Here is a 7,397-nt window from a genome sequence, read left to right as displayed (position 1 = left end):
ACACACACACACACACACACACACACACACACACACACACACATACATGAGGGGTTGGGGAGGTTGAAAACATTAACTTTTGAAGGATAAGGACTGGAGAAGACTTCAAAGACATTGAGACCAGAAACCAATCAGTGTGAAGGATATTTGAAGTCTATATCAAGACTAGAAGTGTGGTGCCTGTCTTTCTCCCTCTCCTCCCCCTGCCCCTCTCCCTCCCTCCTTCTTTCTTCCCTGTTTAGTTTATTTCTGTAGCTGTTCCCTGGGGCAAGAGTAATTTATAATTACAGGGACTGTAATTCTGGAGGCACTGTACTTGTTTACTCTACCTACATGAGGAATCTCCAACTGAAAATGAGTTCACCAGTACACATTAAGAGACAAGGGGGGTGGGTGTTTGTTAGAGTATGATCACTGCTTTCTCTCATTCTGAGTATGGGACAGGCTGGGACTCATAGTGCATAGGTTTTAGTCTGTAGTTTTAGTATTTCAGATCAGAAGCAGGGTGGAAGGAACTCTGTGAATTCAAGGCCAGCCTGATCTCCATTGGTGAGTTCCAGGCCAGGCAGAGCTACACAGTGTGACTCTTAATCTCAAAACAAAACAAGAAGGAAAAACCAGACTGGCCAAGGCCCTTCAGAGTCTGCTATACAGACTGTGATCGCAGACCACCTTTTGAGGTTCCCCTGGAAGAGTGGCTCATTGTAATCTAAGGCTTCAAACTTTTAATAAATCCCTCTCTGGAACTGTTGTCTTGTCAAGACTAGAAAATGAAAATATTAACCTACAGATAAAGAAATTACAACTTCTGGAAAGAATGGCGTCTCAGTTGTGAGCATTCCTTAAGGTCTGGGGCTGTGCTGAGTCCTGGCATGGTGCTTTACTTGAGTGATGAAACCAACTGCATCATTAGAACTTGCAAATGTGATTCAGTGATCAGCTCTCTCCATTTCCGTGCCTTTTGTGAAGAGATTGCAAATTTATTTCTCATGTTATCATTTTTTAAAGGACTGGGATGAAGAGGCAAAGCCCGTAGATGCCATTGTGTGCTAGTTCAGATGTTAATGTAGTGATTATTGTGCAATTTGGAGTTCATGATAAATGGTTATCAATACCAAACTGTCCAATAAAAATATGCTCTGATGCATTCTGGGACCAAAGCCAGAGAATTCAAGGCTTTATTTCTGGCTGTTTGTGAATAAAGATTAAGGAGACTGATAGATGGTTTCAGACAATGATATTGTCTGAGCTGATTCCTTAGAGGATATGCATCTCAGAAGAAAATTAATTCCAAATAAGAGACACACACACACACACACACACTCACACTCACATATATACAATACAATATGAATTTGTATATATGTATAATAATATATACATATATATGATTATATATACATATACATACATATATATATACACACATATTATATATATAATCATTTTAGATGGTAGACTGGGGAGACCTTTGTGTAAAACTTAGGTTCTCATGATTGACATCTGCCCTTTAACCTCACAATTAATAATACTCACTGAAGGAAACAGATTCTATGAATATTGCTTGGAGGAGTGCTGTTGACTTTAGGAGGAAATCCCATTGACAAGTATTCCATTGTAGGAACTTGCTGTCTCCTTAATGTCCTCCAAATTCCTGTGGGGCTGGGCAGTTAACTACTTTCACCAAGGGAATGGAAGGCCAATGAGTAAGATGTAACTGAATCTTGTGTGTGTAAATGAAGATGTTTTTCAAGATTATAGCTTTTATTTGAGAGAAGAGGGTGGGAGATCTCAGGTGTTCGATATATCATTAGTAACATGTTATTATAGTGTTGAAAAAGTCTTGTTCTCTACTTTGCTTCCAGCCATCAATAAGAGGAGGAAGTTCCCATAAAGTACTTACTTCTAAATACCATCTAGACAGAACCCTTGTATTATGTATGTTTCTCAGTATACCTTCGCAGTATGAGTTCATCTATAATAGCTACCTTTAGGTACTTTAGAGAAAATCTTAAATATGCAAGGTTTTTATGTATGTCATAATGTCTTAGAATACAAACACACAAAGTTTACACGTATACATATTACATGGGTATATACATATAAGCCACTTTGTTATTACTGTCATATTTTTATACACATGCATTATCATATATTCATCTGAAACTTTTTATTTCCCAAATACTTGCCATAACCCATCTTATTCTGAACTTCATAATCACTCTGTACAGAGGTTACATGACCTGTCCAAATTCACACTTAATAACTGTCAAGGCCAGGACCAGCGGTGAAATTTCCGGAGGCTCAGCCAAGAGTTCTTTCCACTCCAACAGCTGTCAGTAGTTACTGCAAAGGCCAAGGGAAGAAACAAACTTGGCATCTCTGATGCTGGGAATGCTAGGTGGTGACTACATTTACAAATTAGTGACTACAGTTACAAATATCAACATTACTTCAAGGTTAAAATCAGCAAATAATACCTTTTAAAGTCCCTTTTGAAAACTCCTATATGTCTAATTCATAGTTATGGCCAATACCAGAAGTAAGGCAAGTTGGAACATCTTTATATTATCCAACCAGGAGTCACTGGCAGGGTTAGTAAGAAATATAAACTATTACCACTTCTTTATAAACAAAACATAATGATAATAAAAACGTTAACCAGTAAGGATTAGCCATTCAAAGTCCACCTATCATCTATCATACCAAGCAAGGAAATCAACCTTGATGTGATAATGTATATTTCCAAAGTTCACCTGACACATCAGTGTATTATTTACAAATCTGCCATACAGATCTCATAGAACATCTTTTCTTGAAAAGGAAGGTAAACTGTTAGTATTCTTCGAGCTAATGCTTAAGACGCTACAATACAGACCCTTGCCAAATGGCTGGCTTCCATAGGTAGAGATGTATGCTTCTTGTGTATTAGTGCAATCTGTTGAGCTGGCACTGTGCTCACTTTCCTCGGCATCATTGAAGAACACAGGATCTTGCTTTACCCCTTAGCAATGTGCTCTGGATAACATGCTCAGCCATGTTGCTTAAGCTGGCTCACTAATCCATGTACGTTACAAGCCTTATGAGAGGACCAGGAGCGAGTGAGTTCAAGGAAGGTGTCTTTAAGGTGATGACTAAGAAATGTCATTACATGGACATATTTGGTTTCAGGAGATATTTGGAAATGTACTCTGTAGTTGGGAAACCAATTTATTATTTTTAACATGCTATTTTTATTGATTATTTGAAAGTCTCACATTAAACACCATGATCACATTCACGTCCCAGTACTCCCATGTCCACCCCCTACCCCCAACCCTCCCTGATTTGTAACCTAAAGAAGAGGGGGAAAAAAAACCTAAGTTCAATTTGTATTGCCTATATACATACTAAAGCATAGTCAAACCCCCAGGTTTGACTCTGTAAAGAAAACCAGAGTCCTTCTCCATCCCTACCCTTGCCAGAAACCATCAATTGTGGAAAGCCATACTTCAGCATACCTAAAATGGCTTTCTGTATAGATTCTTTCTTTTTTTTGGTTCTTTCTTCCTTTCTTGCTCTTTCTTCTTTCTTTCTTCCTTTTTCATCTTTCTTTCTTTCTTTCTTTCTTTCTTTCTTTCTTTCTTTCTTTCTTTCTTTCTTTCTTTCTGGTAGGATTGAAGAAAGAGGTTGTCACAGAAGGCTTCTATGTCTCTCCTTCTCAACTGTGAGTCTGCAGTCATCCATGTCACTGAAAAAGAAGTTTCTGTGCCCTTTATAGTAAACAGCAGCACAGATCATGAATGTCCACATGGTTTCTGGCTACAGCAAGGGCTACATGCATCATAATGGCTTCAGGTGGCAGGTCATGGACATTCACTATGGCCTTCAGTGGTCACATGGGCCATGAGCATCAACATGGCCTTAGGCACAGGGCATGTACATCAACATGGTCTCTAGCATCAACATAGCCCACAGAATCAACATGGCCTCCAGTGTGACCACAGACCATGGACACCTTCATGGCCCTCAGTGGCAGTACAGGTCATGGACATCAACATGGTCTCCAGCAGCAACATGGCCCCTGACATCAGCACAGCTTCAGGTAAGAGAAAGGACACCATGGCTTTTGGTGGTAACATGGACCACAGACACCAACATTGCCTACCGTGGCAGCATGAACTACCAAAATCAACATAGGGGTAGCCAACTTATTAAATGGGGTGGATAGTTATATAGGCTTAAATATTAAAAACAAGATTGGTGTATCAGTATCTATAATGGCTAATAAATACAAGGTAATATACATTTATCCAAGCTCAAAGAGTGGCAGATAATTCAAAAGCAAATAATCAATGAATGAATTAGTAATATAAGGAATGCTAAAATTCTTTAAAAATTGTAATTCTGGAGGCTGAGGAGATGGATCATCAGTTAGGAGCACAAACTACTTTTGCAGAGAACCTGGGTGCACACATCCTGGTACTCACATCACACTCACTTATAAATAACTCTAATTCCAAGAATCTGATGTCTCCTGACCTCTGCATGTGCCTGAATATATGGACACCAGAACACATAGGCACCTGAACATACAGGCACACATACATGCACATAATAAGTAAAGAAAAGGGCTCTTTTAAAAATGTGATTCTCAAGTTTTCTACAAACTGCCTCTTGGTGGCAAAAAAATTTGCAGCTCTATTCTCTACCTGGGAATTTAATTGTGTGTCCTGTTTCTATGTTCATGAGGTAATATGAAGGTAGTATCTAGTTTCAATACAAGTGAATCAAAGACATACTATTATTTTTAATAGTATTGAAGAATGAACTGTATGATAATATCTCTTTTGTATCTGTGCAGTATTTATAAAGAGGGTTAAGCATTTTCTTTAAATGGGATGGTGTTAGTTCAGTTGAATAAACTCATTCTATCATGTACTATGCATTTAACTCCTACTACAGATCAGCAGGGTGTGTGGATTATATGTAGTTTCGTGTTTAACCTTCCCAACAATTTGCTGAGGTGGGCCCCTTTTCCTCATTTCACTTGTAAGAGAATGAGGACCATGAAGGTTTAGGGATGCTCTGTTTTTTCTTGTTCTTGTTGATGCTGCTGCTACCAGAATATCTGAAAGAAAACATGAGTTTATTTTCAGATAATAGTTTAAGATGGTGTCATGAATGACGATACCTTGGCTCTGTCCATGGTGATGGGAGCTTACAGCATTGCCTGTACAGCTTAACAGATAGGGAAGCACAGAACTATGGGCCATGGTCATCCCATAATATAAAATATATTCCCATAATGTATCCCATAATATAAAACATATTTAGTATTTCAAGAAGTCCAGTAGTCTTAACTATCTGAAGCCTTCAAAATCCAAAGTCTCTTCTGGAATTCATTGCAATCTCTTGTTTATGAGTCCCTGTAATATATTTTTGAAAATGTGAAAATGCAGTTGTATATTTCCAACATGCAGAGGCATGAATAAAACCTTCTGTTTCTTAAACAGGCTTAAGAAGATGTGATCAAGCCAAAGCAAGAATGAAAACTAGCAAGGCAAAACCAAACCTTGTAGCTCATGACATCTGGGACTTGTGGTGACATCATCTCAGCACTGGTGAGCTTGGGTGGTCTCACCCCGGCAGCTCTACCACCTACATTACACATGGGCTCTCTTAAGCCATCTTTAACTTAGTGCCCACAGATCTGTTTGGCAGATGTTATGCATCCTGGCATCTCTAAACATCTTGCAATCTCCATCGCAAGTTAGTCTTCACATTCACAGCTTCACACATAGGTCTCTCAGGACTTCTCTTCAGCAAATCCAATCACCTTACATATGTTCTGGCCTTCAGCAATTTTCTAAATCCTTGGCACAAGGCTCCATGAGCCTGTAACTCTTGTGTTCTGCATGCCTGCAAAAAATCAGTACCATATGGTCAATGCCAGGTTCTGCTGCCAGCTCGGGATGTAGCTTGCCCTCCTTGTTCCTGCCTACAGCAGGGTAGGAGGTATGATTGTGAAGCTGAATTTGAAAACATATCTCTAGAAAGTTCTGTTCAAGCAAGGTGTGCTGTAAACTCTTAATTTCTTAGGTACTCTCCTTTCAGCCACTCTCCTTTAAGAGAATTTGTATTTTTAAGCAATATAGCCTTTGATCAGAAAAGAGATTGTAGCTGATTTGTCCATATCTTATCTGTTCCCAACTTTAACTTCATTTAATTCATTTCCTTGCCAAACAGCACATATTTTACAGCTTTCTGTTCTACTTCCTACTCTCCATCATTAAAAAAACAAAACAAAACAAAAAAAAAACAAAAACAAACCAACTAACTAACCGATCAAACAACCAAGTAAACAGCAGACTAAAAGCAGCACAAACAATGCCACAGCTCCTCCAGCTCGTGTCTCTAGCTGCATATGAATCAGAAAATGGCCTAGTCAGCCATCAGTGGAAAGAGAGGCCCATTGGTCGTGCAAACTTTATATGCCTCAGTACTGGGGAATGACAGGGCCAAGAAGTGGGAGTGGGTGGGGGAGTGTGTGGGGGACTTTTGGGTTAGCATTGGAAATGTAAATGAAATAAATACCCAATTTAAAAAAAAATGCCACAGATCAAATAATAGACAGTCTTGAAATTCCTCCACCAAATGAAATAATCTATTATTTTAAAATCAAGCCTCATTCACAATTTCAGAACATACACAAAAAGATCCAGATTCTTTTCTGGAGAATACAACTGAACTTCATGTAACATAGTTCTTAAGTCTTTGTTTTACATACTCTGATACTTCATAAACCGAGACTTTACTGTCTACATTTCTGTTAGCATTCTGTTTCTGTGTTCTCACAAAAGCTCCCATTTTGCTCTGCTTGTTGTACTCTAGGGATTCCTCATGTCAACCACCTAAGTCTTCCACATTCTAATTCCAATGGCCTATGAGCCACATGTTTAAGATTATTACAATAATTATAGCACTATTTATACCTGTATCCTGTGTGACTCTTCTTTTGACTGAAGGAGTACCCAAAAGATGCGATGGTAGTAGAATTCATTTTTGACTCATGCTTTGAATGACTACAATAAATATGTATCAGGAAGAGCTAGGGCTCTGTCCATGGTTCCAGAAGCTTGCAGCAATGCTTTCTACATCTCCATAGATAACAAGATAGAGGATTCAGACCAGAAGGGCCAGGCTTTAACTCTCAATTCCTGTCCCTCTGGTCCTGTATCTGCCAGCTAGGCAGATGGCTAAAAGGTTCTACAATTTCTGGCGAAGACATATGAAGCCATGAGGTTCATACCTCTTCACTTTCAAACCTGTTATAGCAGGTAACATAGTCAACTGTGTGTGAACCCCACTCACTTCCATTCATAACCTTTTACGTCTTTCCATGGAGTAATGCTGAT

At 38.9% G+C, this 7,397-nt stretch overlaps 1 protein-coding gene across 1 annotated transcript in view; it reads left to right on the top strand.

Moving 5' to 3' along the window:
• Positions 1-3,882: 3,882 nt before the first annotated feature.
• Positions 3,883-7,397, top strand: part of Dio2 (iodothyronine deiodinase 2) — a 228,277-nt gene continuing 224,762 nt past the window's right edge. The window contains 2 exon segments of the mRNA XM_021179194.2: positions 3,883-4,084; positions 5,496-5,603. The gene's annotated coding sequence lies outside the window, so the exon portion shown is untranslated.

Source organism: Mus caroli, chromosome 12 (genome assembly GCF_900094665.2).
Source record: "Mus caroli chromosome 12, CAROLI_EIJ_v1.1, whole genome shotgun sequence".
Lineage (NCBI taxonomy): Eukaryota > Metazoa > Chordata > Mammalia > Rodentia > Muridae > Mus > Mus caroli.
The sequence above is the reverse complement of the archived record's forward strand: the minus strand, read 5'-3'. Positions and strand labels throughout refer to the sequence as shown.